Genomic DNA, 14,347 nt, shown 5'->3' on the forward strand with positions numbered 1-14,347 from the left:
CCTTTAGCTGTCCTCAGACTTTTCTAAGCTGCTTCTTCCCGCTTGCTCTTCAAACTCTGCTCTTGCTTCAGGCTCTGGCTGTCTCTCTCTTATGGGCTCTCTCGCTCTCTTTATATACCCTTCTCCCTCAAAACCGAAAGTACTGCTTCAAACCTGAAGAAATGAAACTTCAGTGGAGAAATGAAACTGACACTTAACCAGAGAAATGGAACTAGTTCTCTCAGGGTTACCCCCTCCCAACAAAAACTCAAGGCCTCTAAGCCTAACCATAGAATCATAGAATAGTAGGGTTGGAAGGGGCATACAAGACCATCCAATCCAACCCCCTGCTCAGTGCAGGAATCCAAGTCAGAGCATCCCCAACAGATGGCTCTCCAGCCTCATCTTGAATGCCTCCAGTGTGGGAGAGCCCACCACCTCCCTAGGTCATTGGGAGGTGCATGGTCGTATTGGTCTAACAGTCAGGACGGTTTTCCAGATGTTCAGCTAGAATCTGGCTTCCTGTCACTTGAGCCCATTATTCTGTGTCCTGCACTCTGGGATGATCGAGAGGGGAACCTGGCCTTCCTGTCTGTGACAATCTTTCAAGTACTTCAAGAGCGCTATCATATCTCCCCTCAGTCTCCTCTTCTCAAGACTAAACATGCCCAGTTCTCTCAGTCTCTCCTCACTGGGCTTTGTTTCCAGTCCCCTGATCATCTTGGTTGCCCTCCTCTGAACCCTCTCCAGCTTGTCTGCATCCTTCTGAAAGTGCAGTGCCCAGAACTGGACACAGTACTCCAGATGAGGCCTAACCAGTGCTGAGTAGAGGGGAACTAGCATTTCCCTGGATTTGGCCTCTGTAGGCCTCAAACCTTCACGTCACCAAAAAAGGTTTAGGTTGGACATTGGCAAGAACTTTCTGAGAGTAAAGGTAGCAATATTTGAACAGCTTGACTGGGTGTGGTGGGGGCGGGGGGGGGGGCACGATGAAAACTCCATTACTGGAGTTCTTAAAATCAGGTTCAGCAAGCATTTGGTAGGATTACAGTAGTTCAGTTTCTGAAGCAGGAGGATTTTAGTTCTGTGTGGGTGCAACTGTTTAGCATAAAAGCAATAAAGTAGTTCATGAAGCAGATGTGATCGTCAAATACCTTAGATAAGAACTGTAGAAACCGAGCGATACCTCTTTTATTGGTGTATTGATAAACCTTGGTGTATGGCAGGAATGGAAGGGAAAGGGGTGAGGTCCTTTCATTTAGATCACTTCCCACCCTCAGTGTTAACAAGTTGTAATGAGCCACCTTATTATACTGAGTTGTGAACCAATTTGTCACCCAAGATCCTGTCATTAGGGAAGTCGATGAATAGGCTCACAACATTTTCAGTGTGGCAAAATCGTGCTAACTGTACCTATGTGGCAGATAGAACATCAGCGTTGCTCATACAGCTGCAAATCACAGTATCTTGCTACCATTTCTGGATTTGAGAGCAAGCTGTGTTGGCATGACACACCAAAAAGGTACAAACTCATGGTATAAATGCAGGAGTAGTTAAAAGGAGAATTTCAAAAATCCCCTAGTAAGTGTTTACCCTGTACCAGATCTAGTGGAAATGAGTTGTTTCCTACTGCTTGCTATCTATCCTACATGAATGAAGAGCTGCTGTCTCACATAATGTAAATGTTCCCCATTTTGTTGAACAGGGAATGCTGGGGCTGGATGGGTCAAGTCTGTCACTGACGCATGTGTTCATTCATCACTCTGTTCTGTCTCATTGATGCATTAATCTGTGGATTTTTAAAAATCAAGATATATTATGTATTTAACTATATTTTTATACGTAATCTGTATTTTTGGACATATTTTCTCACAAAATACACATTTCTAAACATATTTTATCTCCAACTATGCATGTCTAAATGGATTTTATTTCAAAATGCACATTTTAAAATGCATTTTAATACTTTTTTTTTTAACCTGAGAACTGCAGTGTGGAATCTCAAGGATAGCTATGTTCTGGTCCACACATGAATGCAGGCAGGAAACCAGGTCATTTTATAGACTAGGTCACGTTATATTGGAATCTGCAAATATTGAATCCCTCGAGCATCCCTAAGAATGGTATGCGTTTCCATGCATCCTTTCTCCTGAGAAAAGAGATCATTTAGGTAGCAACTTTTCAACATAGCTATACCTTTCAGAGAAAGACAAATTACACAGATGACAAGGTTTGCGTCTGGTAAAACAACACAGAGAAGTATTCAGGTGTTGTTGTTTTTTTCCACAGTCCTTTCAGCAACATGACAAAGGTGAAGCTATGTTTATAGAGACAATGCTGGTGACTCATGAAGGAGTGTGTGGAAATGTGCGTGTCACTGGGATTTACTCAAGCATTTACTTGAAAAACCATTAAGCACAAAGGAAAAGGTACACCCCTTCTGTGCATGAACTCTCATGTGTCACTTTCATTTTAATGTACATAAAAAAGCAAAAATCCCACATGGAACAAGATTCAGTGGTGAGATTTTCTTAACTCTAACCAGAATTAGATCAAAGTTGGTGTGGAGTCTGCATGCACCATTAACCAGTGCTCGAGCATAATTTCTCAGGCCCAGTACAAACTTGTAACACAGGCCTCCTTCCTCCTTTGTTATCATGTAGCCTTGTTCCCAGTGGTATTCCGTCCCAGGAATGTGGCCAGGCTGCTGAGAGAAGCTATGGTAGGGCTTTTGGGGGTGGGGTGGGGGGAAGTGGATAGAAATAAAGGCAGGCAGGCAGGCGGGCAGAAAAACACCTCAGCCACCCCTGAATGTTCTTAGAATTTGCCCACCTCCAAAAGTCACCAAATAGCCCTCCACACTTCTGTGGAGGACAAATGGTCTGGAGAAGGTGGGTGTGGTGTGGTAAGCCAGCTTGATGAGACAAGTTGCTCAGTCTGAAAAACGGACTTGGATGTGAGGGCTTTATACAGATGGTGTGCCCACATTGGCCTGTGAGTTTAACTCAGTTTAACTAGAAGGCGCCTTTAATTCACAGAGCCTAATTCACGTATTTGGTGGAGGAACCGGGGCGGCCTCAGGAGCTAATGCAGCTTGAGGCCCCTCGGCGCCTCATAAGCTCTCTATTTATATTGTTGCTTGTTCCACTCCAACCTCGCTTCTGCCTGGCTCCATCAAATCTCACAAGATCTTAGAATATACATACAGGGAAATAAATGTGCATTAACATCCTCAAGCATGATCAACTATTGAGCATCCATTTTTTCCTCATGCGAATGGGCTTGTAGCCCAGGCTGAGTCCCCCTAAACTGCTAGGCCCAGATAAAGTGCCCCCTCCTTCTCCCCATGTTTTGGCCCTGCTTGGAGTGCAGGAGCTGTTAATGGAAAGGAAATGTAGCTTTGGCCCAACAGTTTAACCCAGAATGCACTCAGAATGGAAGCCACCGATACTACGGCAACCTTCATTTACTCCACAGTTATTCAAGCTGGCATGCTGCGTTTCTAGTTCTTTGTATAGTGCACTAGTATGTGGACCAGCTCAGGATGACCACCCTGGCTTGGAACACATCTCTCTATACATGACTGCAGACTACTTTTCCATGTTCAGGGAAAAAGCCCTTCTGGAACATGAATTACTGGGCAGGGGGGATGTAGCTCATATGTGCAAGTGGAACTGCAGCCTTGGCTCTATTTTGCCAGAGGACAGGCTGATGTCTGTCCAGTGTTGGTGATTGAGCAACTAGCACATTTCCCAAATACAAAAGATTACAGTGTGAGTAACTTTGGATCATTTAGGCTAGGTAGCAGAGTGCCCTCGTAAGGTACTTGGAGACCAACACATGTGGGATCAGAACCATTTCAGAAACTGAGATTTATTGAGAAAGAATTATAAAATGTTAGTTTAACAGTTATTTATCAAAGGATGTCCCAGAGATGGGGGTTGGGGGGAGAGAGGATGAATAGTGAGATGTGCCAGCCATGCCAGCACAATGATTGGTTGGCTTCTGGGAAGGGGAAAATTGCAGTGGGAATTGAGAAGCTGATATGAGAGAGGGGGTGGGGGAGAGAAAGGGAGGAAAGTTATACATTTCCTTCCTTATGCTCTGTCCAAATATAGGGGAGGGTGTTGGGATCCTTAGCATCAGGGTAATGCTTTAAAAGTTTTTTAAAAAGAGACATTCCTCTGACAAGGCATTACTGGGTGGAGTCCACTGGAAGTGGGAGTGCACTAGGGGTGTACAAAACTCTTACCTGGCTCCATGCCGGGCAATCCACAGTGGGGGGGAGGCGCTCCGTCCCTCCCCCCAGAATCCTCCCTGGCCGGCCCCGCTCTGCGGCAACTCTGCGGAGCTGCCGGCCAGGGCCGCCTGCAGCCGGACATCCGGCCACTGGGCTGCACAGGGACGCAAAGGGCGGCCACTGTAGCCGCCACCATTTGCATCCGTGTCTTTAGCCATGATAGGCTACGTAAATATATACATAGCCTATCACAGCTAAAGACACGGATGCAAATGGCGGCGGCTATGGTGGCTGTCATTTGCGTTCCTTCCTATTGCTGTGATAGGCTATGTATACATTTACGTAGCCTATCATGGCAAAAGACAGGGGTGCAAATGGCGGCCGCTGCACCATTTGCGCCCCTGTCTTTTGCCGTGATAGGGATGTCTGTCGCTGTGGAATCTGGCTCTTCTGGGGCTTGATGGACTCCGGGCGAGCACCTGACTTGGCTCGCATTTGTGGGCTGAGCTGTAGGGCTTTTCAGGACATCTGGGAATGTTTCCCTTAAAAAAGACAAAAAACAAACGCAAATAGACATGTGCACAAATTGCAGGGTGCAATTTGCATGATTTACACAAATCTCGGCTGCAATTTGCACAATTTATGCAAATTTCAGCTGCAGATTGTGTAATTTATGCTAACTGATGCTGCAATTTGTACAAATTACACAAAGCGTGGCTGAAATTTGCATAAACCATGGAAATTGTGGCTGAAATTTGCGCAGCATTCTATTTACACAGATGTTTTTGTAGCAGCCATATCGGGGGTCAGACTAAGTAGCCTCATGCAGTCTCATGCTTCATGTTCTTGCTGAGCTCTTTCTCCCTTGAATATATTGTTGTAAGCTGGCGAGACACAGGAATTCCTTATCTTGTCAAAGGTCATACAGTTGTATATCTTGTTCTCTGCTGTTCTCTTCTGTTCTCTCCTTATCATGGCTACCCTATAACCCAGTTCTTGTATTATAAACAATAGTGCTAGGAGAAGAAATGTTGAGGACTGCAACCTCACGCGGGAGGGGGAGGAGGAGCCGTTTCATATGTGTCACAATGTCTATAAAACCAATGTGCTGATGTATTTCGGGGCTTCTGGCTCTTTGGAAATGATTCCAGCCTTAAGCACGCGCGTTAAATAAAGAATCTCTTTTTCCTTCACTCCGTGGTCTCTCTGACTCTGGGTTCTGCAACATAAATGGTGCCGTGACTCGGATGTGGCAGGCTCTGAGCCAGACAGGTGGCAGTTGCCTGCTCTTGATCGCCGCACCAGGAGGACGAGCTCGGCGCATGCCTCCCTTTCTTGGCACCACCGACCTTTTTGTCGAGTGAATGGGAGAAAGCCTGCACCGGGATCGCCCAAACGGTAGTGAGCAGCAAGAGAACCTTGGGAAGCGGAGGAAGGAACTTGAGCCCTGCCTGTATCGCAGCTGCAATTGAGTTGAAACCCACATTGGAAGCCTTCAGGAGAAAGGCAAGTATATGGGAAAAAGAGGGCCCCGCCTTTAGGGAGAAAGGCCACTGGGCAGAAAAAAAGAGGGCCCGCCTTATGAAGAAGGTCAGTGTTGGTGGTATACGTATACAAAAGAACCTACTCCTTGCGGGTAGAAGGGGGGCCTGATCACACCCCCGAGTGGGTGCCAGTACCCAGCACGCCAGTACTCAGTAGGAAGCTGAGGAAGCTGGGAAAGCAGTTTTCTGCTCTGGTAAAAAGTGGGAAAAGTGGGTGGCAGGGACATATGGATGCAGTAGAGAGAATGATGATTGTGTGAGTGGCTACTGCGGTTTCTGAAGCATACCGTTGACCGTCCGGGTGCCCAGGCCAGTAGCAAAGTGCGTGGTGTGTAAAATCCTCTTGTGTCGGCCAGTGAGACCCCTTACTCACTGACCAATTCCCATTCCTTAATTGTGTCTGTCTTCAATTTAGGAGGGAGGCTATGGGTAGTGGGGGAAGCAAACCTTGCACCCCCTTGAGATGTATGTCAAACAAAGAAGGAAAAAGGTTTTTTTAAAAGATTCAGAATAGAGAGAGAAAACAGCAAAAAGCTCAAGGTCAAGCTGAGAGGAAAAAAAGAACAAGATTTGGGGCTGTTTATTAGAAAAATGTTGCAGGACAGTCTGGCTTTTAACAAAGCATGGGAGCGTGAGAGTGTAAGGCTGAAGAAGTAGCTGTTAGCCTAGCGCGCCGAGAGAGGGGGGGCAGGAAAATTGCCCACAACGTTCTGAGTTGTGCAACATCATCACCTCGCCTAATTGAGATGAAATCCCTAAGAAATGGAAACTGAAAATGAAGACCCAGAAGATGAAGGCAAAATAGAAAATAAAGGTGAAGAATCAGCCCCCAGAGCACAGGCTAGACCCCTCTTCGAGTGAAAAGTGTGCCATAAGACTGTCCCAAAGCAGAATGAAGCGGAAAGACCATGTTGAAGATCTCTGTCAAGGTAACCGTGTTTAGCTTTGAACTGTGTTAGAATTGCATAGAGCCTGTAGCTACTGACCATCAGCTATATGATTTCTGAAGAGCGTAACCATTAAGCTTTTGCCGTGGGATTCCCTGCAATGAAGAAATCTCACTGATTTGAGTGTCCAGTGTTACACTGCCTAAGTGTGTGTGCTAAAGAGACCGAGAAACCAGACAGCATGTTCCTGGCCAAGCCAAAATCACGCTACTACCATGCTCCTGAAAGCTGCAATAAACTGTGTAAGCTGGGAGACCCAACCTGATTGAGAAGAAAAGAAGATATTGGAGCAACTGTCTTAAAAAACAATGAGATCTGTGTAGCTGGCTGGCTGACGCTGTCAGTGATGTTACAACTTTAAGACTGTTTTCCTGTTTGAGACCCCAGCAAAGAAAGCTAACCCGAGTTATTTGTTGCCCTTGCCAAAGCAAGAATTTGGCTGCCCTGTACCTCATCGTGTCCTGTTTTAAGCTTGGGATTTACAAATACAAACAAACTGAGAAGCTTGCCTTTGAAGTCCTGCAAATCACCCCACCGCCTCCCCGAAGATTAATGGCTGCTTGAAAAATGCAAGTATAAGGCGATGCCCATCACCCCCCAGCATCCTGAGTTTCAGCACTCAGTGTTTCAGTGCTTTCGTGTACCAGGTTAGAAAAAAAAAAAGAAGAGTAAGTTTTTAAAATGTCTGTGAGAGAACCTGACAGAAGTAAAATAAAATTTACAGAGGAGTTGCCCAAGTTAAAGTGTCATGGCTAGAGAGCTGAGCTGTGCCGCTCTGTTTAGACAGAGGCCTTGCTAAAAATTTAAAGGCCCTTGTCTGTCAGAAGGGGTGTAGGGCCACACTTTCCCTTTTTAAACTGATGCAAAAGTAGAGAGCCTTTGCTGGAAACATCGCATCTTCATTGCCCAGAGCCGTCTCTGTTTGCTTCCATCAATGTCTGGGCTTTTTAGAGACACTCTGCACATGAACTAAAATTTTAAATTGTCAAAGACTTGCCATGGACAGTGCTGTGAAGCTTTTGATAAACTTGAATTCTCATCGCTGTGGACCGTGTGTCTATGTTTGTAGTCAGCTCAGTGTACAGCAGGCTGAGTTTGATCTATAACTTTTAGATTTCCTTTTGCCAGAACTCATGCAGCATAGAGTTGCCGATGCAAAAATGGTGACCTAGAACTCTGCGTGTGTGGGTATGCCTGTCCCTTGATTTTAATGAGCCCTGAGCTTTCAGCCAGAAGAGCAGTATAATTGCTGGATCTGCTCCATCATGCCTTACCATGCAAGAAGTGTTTTCCATTCATTGTGTTAAATTGCAGAAAAAGTTTGTTGTGTATATTTTATGATTTCTTAAATATCATAAAATATATGTGATATTTGCAGATTAGTGTTAGTTGCAACTCCAAATAATACTAAGTGTGGTTCCCAATGGATGACAAGGAAAGAAAGACAAAAGCAAGTAAAAAAGAAGGAATAGAGAAAGTAGCAGACAGATAGAGAAGAGAGAAAAAAAAAGAAAGAAAAGGCAAGAGGCAAAGAAAAAACATTTATAAAAAAGAAGCGTGGCCATAGTTGCCCCCAGGGTAAATTAAAAGCAGCTGATTGTGCCTGGAGCTTATTACCTGGGGTAAAGTAGCCACAATAATGTAATAGTTCTTTAAGATGAAGAAAATGTAACTAGAAGGAGAAGAAGAGCCTACCCCAAATGTGTGTCATTGGGACTAGTGTAAGGCAGAAAGGTTTAAGTAAGTGAGTTTAACTTGAAAAAGACAAATAAAGAGACAAGGCTGGTGCATGGAGCAGAAAGTTTTATATAAAAAGTTTGAAACATGATCTGCAATACAGGCAGATCAGCAAAAAAAAAAGAAAGCAAAAGAAAGAGAAAAAATTTGTCTTCCCATACTAATGAATAAAAGTGTTATCAAGCACTTTGAGAAGCGAAGTTGTTTACAGGAAGCTGTGCCTGAGAACCAAACACTTCTAGCCTATGCTGAAAATGCTTGCTAGTGTTGTGCTGCCTCATGGGTAACATGTATGGTATAAAAACCCATTTAGCCCAATAGCTCGTGGTTCAGAGAAGCTGTCTGATCCAACCATTAAGTACGCCTGTGTGCTGTAAGTTACCCAATAAAGTCTCCTTGTAAGTAACCCCCCCCCCGCTGAAATCCCAAAACACAAGTGGGGCTAGAGCGCCTCACCCAGTATCAAACCCTGCTGTTAGAAGCCATGAAAGCAGGTATGAAGAAGTCAATTAATATGACCAAAGTGTTTAAAGTGCTGCAAGGTGCCACCGAGGCCCCAGAGCGTACTTGGAGCGTCTTTCAAATGCCTATCGCCAGTATACCTCCCTCAACCCAGAGGCCCAAGAAGACGTGGATGAAAGAAGAAAAGAAGAAGACCCGGCAGAGGCAGAAGATTCTTAAAAAAGAACCAGTGTGCCCAGTGTGGACAAGATGGACATTAGTGGCATGAATGCCCAAATAAAATAAATCAAATACACAAAGGAAAAAACCAAAGGGGCCAGAATGGGCGAAGAGGGAGACAGCTTGAGAGGGGCCGTGACATTGACTGTGAGGGGCCGTGACACTGACTTCATAATTGACACTGGAGCAGCATCAAAAGCAAGCAAACTAGCCTTAAACAAGAAGTTCAAACACTGAGCAAAGTTCTTCAAGCCCAGCGTCGCTTTGTCTTAAAAAAATAAGCCATTCTCATCACAGAAGCTCATCCTTTCCAACCAAGAGTTAAAGTATGAGTTAAAGAGGGAAAAATAACCCTTTGACTCCCAGATGGAGAGGACTGAAAACTGTCATACTTTCCACCTCTGCAGCTATGAAAGCAGCTAGAATTAAACCCTGGATACATTGGACACGAGTCAAGAGAGTGAGAGGGGGAAAGTAGACTATAAACAGAAATCCTGAAAATCCTTTAAAAATCATTCTGAAAAAGCAGTAAGAAGACTCAGGCTAGACCTTACTGTGGACACACCGGGAAACTGTCCCCCTGCGTACAGTCAGACCTGCAACTGGAGAATTGAAGAAGGGGACTAGACCCTACTGCAGCTTGCCAGGTGAATAGCTGCCCAGCGTACGGTAAACCTGCAAACAGGCTTATTAGCTCTTGCCTAATACCTGTCTGTAGACATCCTGGGAAAATTCAAAAAGATACCATGTTAAGAGTTTATGGTGTAAGTTTAACTTATTCCCAAAATGCTAATTGGGGTGTGGTTGCAAAGATCCTACCCCCTACAGAGTTCACTCTACGCACCCCCATCGTTGCTGAAACAAATGCTACGTGTGCACGAATGCTTAATTGTCAAAAATTTTCCAGAAAATATAAAGCTATCCCTGGCCCCCTTCCACTGTAATAAAATTCAAAACATATCTTTTAATAATGCCCACATACTTTTGCCTCATGGATGGTTTTAGACATGTAGTTCCCGCACTTGGTCATTCATTCCTGCCAACTTGTCTAATAACCACCCATGTTGCCTCAGCCGCCAATTGAATTGGTGCCAATTCTTCCCCTGTAGCCTGAGAAAATCCGTCGACGGCAGCCTCGAGCACTCCAACTAACTAAAAATTGTAATAGTCATGTGCAGTTATATTTTGACTCAGAAAAATTGGCCTTAGCAATGTCACTGGTTAAGGTTCCAGGTTTAGCCTTGGCTGATGGTCTGGAAATCAACCGGTTAGCTTGCAGCTTAGCCAAAAGCATAAATGCCACCTCACAAGCATTGTCATTGTTAAATAAAGAGTTGCGTGATCTAAGAGGTGCAGTTCTAGAAAACAGAGCTGGTATAGATTACCTCTTCCTTCTTCATCATTTAAGTTGTGAGACACACCAAAAGCTCTGTTGTTTTAACTTAACTGATAATGGCAATGCTGTAGATAAACAAATCAACAAGCTGCACAATATAGTAGCTAACAAAACAATAAGACAAAACAATTAGCTAAATTAGTTAACCCCTTGGCTTCCAGATCTTAGCTAGCTTAAAAGCATTGTTCATCCTAATTCTACCAGTGTTGTTCATAAAAGTTCTGTTATGTCTCTGCGTTCCTTGTCTTATGCGCTGTTTAACCAATCTGGTTTATGTCTCAGCTAGTAAAACTGCTGCCCTCTACGCTCTAATAGCCCAACAATAGGCTAAGTAATATGTATGTCACAAAAAGCTTTGTATAGTTATCAGAAATGCTATAATTGTAATGAAATTATGCATTTAAGGGGGGAATGTAGCAGCCATATCGGGGGCCAGACTAAGTAGCCTCATGCAGTCTCATGCTTCATGTTCTTGCTGAGCTCTTTCTCCCTTGAATATATTGTTGTAAGCTGGCGAGACACAGGAATTCCTTATCTTGTCAAAGGTCATACAGTTGTATATCTTGTTCTCTGCTGTTCTCTTCTGTTCTCTCCTTATCATGGCTACCCTATAACCCAGTTCTTGTATTATAAACAATAGTGCTAGGAGAAGAAATGTTGAGGACTGCAACCCCACGCGGGAGGGGGAGGAGGAGCCGTTTCATATGTGTCACAATGTCTATAAAACCAATGTGCTGATGTATTTCGGGGCTTCTGGCTCTTTGGAAGTGATTCCAGCCTTAAGTCCGCGCGTTAAATAAAGAATCTCTTTTTCCTTCACTCCGTGGTCTCTCTGACTCTGGGTTCTGCAACATTTTAACACCTGGAAAAATCCATGAGCTGGCCCGACTCAATCTTGGGGAAACGAGCCGAAGCCCAGGGGGCCGAGCTGATGAATGCTTGGCGAGTTCCAGCCCCCCAGACCAATTCCTCCGACCTCCCTAGTTTCATTGAGAACTGTCAAATGCAATTTGTCGTACTGTGCTAGATCTTTTCCTGGCTAGCTGACCTTTGCTGACAAAATGTAGCCTTTTGAGCCATGGTACTTGTGAGGGGACACACAAAACGGTGGCAGAATAGTGCTCTCCAGCCGATGTGTCCTGTGGGGATCCTAAAACGCACTAGAACAGCACCTCTGATGCCCTAAACGCAAGCCTCATAGATGTGCCCTTCCTCCTAATGGTTCTTCAAGGCAGCATGGCTTTTCTTTTTCCCAGCGCAGCTTTCTCACTAGAGGTCGCCACCTCCCTGCATGTTCCTACTATCTCAAGCGACGATGCAACCCTTTCCAGTGGATATGCCTGTGTACATTCACCTAGTTCACTTACTGTTTATGTTACCCTCCGATTGTTGTTAAAGCAGAAGAGAAAAGGGAGTCAAAACACTTGCAACGTGAAATGTGCATGGCTCTCTACCCCCAGAATGAAGACAAGTGACAGTTTACGGATTATCAAAGGGCCACAACTTTATTATAAGGATACATGGATCTGCAAGCAACGCAGCGTTCTTTCACGTACCAAACTCACCCCAACCAGTGTGGGTTTCCTAACCTTAAGGCCAGATCTAGGAGGGTGCTCTCCAGCTATCTACCTTCAAAGGGGTGAGACCACACAGGCTTCAGGCTCTGGCACGCTTCACTGACTGATTTGTGCCTTTCTTTGCCTGCCTACCTTCAAAGATGTGTTAAAAAGGCATTTGGCAGCTTCCTACCCCATCAGCTGGAGAGCCTTAGATGGGGAGAAGCTGCCATAGCCCAAAGGTTGCCAAGTCCAACCTTTGGTTTGGACCAAAGTTTGGTAAGTAACTACTTAGCTGCGGCAATATAACGGGCCGTTCACCGGGCCCCCTCGTTCTACGTGTTTGATGTGAAGAAAGCGCTGGTAGTTAAGGAAGTGTTGTGTTTTTCCTGGCGTTTCTTCATGCACACATTGTACCTTATACGGACCATCTAGTGTATCATGTGCATTTCTATCCTCACTTTGATCCCCACTGCCAGTCCCCACATATCCAGGATTATGGAGGAAGTCTTCCAGGTCAGACAGAGTGGCTTCCAATCAAGCTCGCATCCTGGCACCTTCCATTTTAGAAACGATAAAATATCCACGGTAGCATGCTAGGTACTGTACCTGGCACTGAAGTGTAATAGTCTGCATTACTATTTTTAAATGATGGAACAGGCAGACCACTGTGGAGTCAGCTGACTGACCAAGGAGTCCTTCTTTAAAATCCTAAAGATTTTAAATCAGTGCAACTGGAGCTAGTTGTATTTGATAGTTCTTGCTTTGCTCACTCACTTAACTTCCCCTTTGGTGACCCCAGCATTTACACTCTTTTCAGCAAAGCCAATCAATATAAAGAGATGTGAGCCAGTCCTTATGGTATCCTGCAATATTGAGGTAATGCAAACCATAGAGTGATGTCAGCAAATCAGTCCAGTGGTGTGGGCCTACCAATATAGTATGTTCAGTGGAATAATGTATGTATGAATCCTAATAAATGAATTCACATATGTTCAGCAACATGTCCTATGAGTATAATTATATTTAGATCTTAAATATAAATATGAACTGACCAGTACACTATGTTCAGCATCCAAGGCCCTCCTCCAGGTGCCTCCTCTGAAGGAGGTTCGGAGGGTGGCAACAAGAGAAAGGGCCTTCTCTTTGGTGGCCCCCAGTTATGGAATGATCTCCTTGATGAGGCCCACCTGGTGCCAACATTGTCATCTCGTGAAAACTGCCGTCTTCTCTCAGGCATCTGGCAGCATACAATGAGTTTTAAATTAGGTCTTGGATTGTCTTTGGCTGATAGTTTAACAAATTGTTTTTAGATATATGTTGGCTGTGTTACTTGTTTTTTTTTTATGTCATCCTTGCGCAGGGGCCATGCTAATCTTCTCTGTATAGTTCCAATTTTAGTATATGTGCCACTGAAGTGAGCACCCGTGTTACTTGTTTAAATGGTTTTATGTAAATCCCTTTCTTTTTGTATCTTGTATAATGTGTTTTAATGGTTTTTAATTTTTGTGAACCACCCAGAGAGCTTCGGCTATGGGGCGGTATAGAAATATAATAAATGAAATGAATGAATAAATGAAATTAAGCATCACCTTAAGCCACTTCTAACCCCCTTAGTAATGCTTTCTTTGACTTCTTCATGGACTACGTTGTTTTGGCCTTCTCTTCACGCTGACATCTGTGCCGCCCTGCTAATGTCATCAGCAGTGAAGTAACATATAGATATTCTTGTCTCATCACATCAGCAGATGTTCATGTCCCTGCAAGCCCTGATCCATCGGTGAAATCTTTTGGCCATATTGTGTGCACAAAGAACACCTGCTGCCCAGGAAGGGGGCTTGCTGGCCCCTCTTGATGGGCTCACCTGGACCACAGAACGTGCTAGGCCCTCTCACGCTTCTCCTGTCAGGGGTTGGGCCATGTCTGTGGGACAGGGTAATGTCCTTCTGGTAAGCTCTTGAGAAACAAGAGCTGCCAGTTTAAACTGTAAAAACACTTTAAGAGAAGCAAAGATCCCTAAAGGAAAGGGAAGGGTAATGCATTGTCAGGAGTGCCCTGGCAGCCTCTTTCAGTAGACTCCAATAGCCAACCCAAGACACAGATGAAAGGATTCTTTTCAAGGCTTTAATCCTTTTACAACTTAATGACTCTTTCAGATGCTAATCACCAGCGAACAAGCAAGGAACAGCAGAGTGGCCTATGCTCCGAGTAGGCAGTTGATCCCCGTTTGAAGGAGAGTCACTTGAAGACCCTGAACTTATGGGCTA

At 44.6% G+C, this 14,347-nt stretch overlaps 1 non-coding gene across 1 annotated transcript; it reads right to left on the reverse strand.

Annotated features, from left to right (window-relative positions):
* Nucleotides 1-13,395: 13,395 nt before the first annotated feature.
* On the reverse strand, nt 13,396-13,505 carry LOC146341034 (U6 spliceosomal RNA). Its single transcript, XR_014784160.1, has one exon. It is a non-coding gene; the product is annotated as a U6 spliceosomal RNA (small nuclear RNA).
* Between the last annotated feature and the right edge of the window lie 842 nt (nt 13,506-14,347).

Source organism: Heloderma suspectum, chromosome 6 (assembly GCF_057233095.1).
Source record: "Heloderma suspectum isolate Gila_16-S chromosome 6, 16-S_ref, whole genome shotgun sequence".
NCBI lineage: Eukaryota > Metazoa > Chordata > Lepidosauria > Squamata > Helodermatidae > Heloderma > Heloderma suspectum.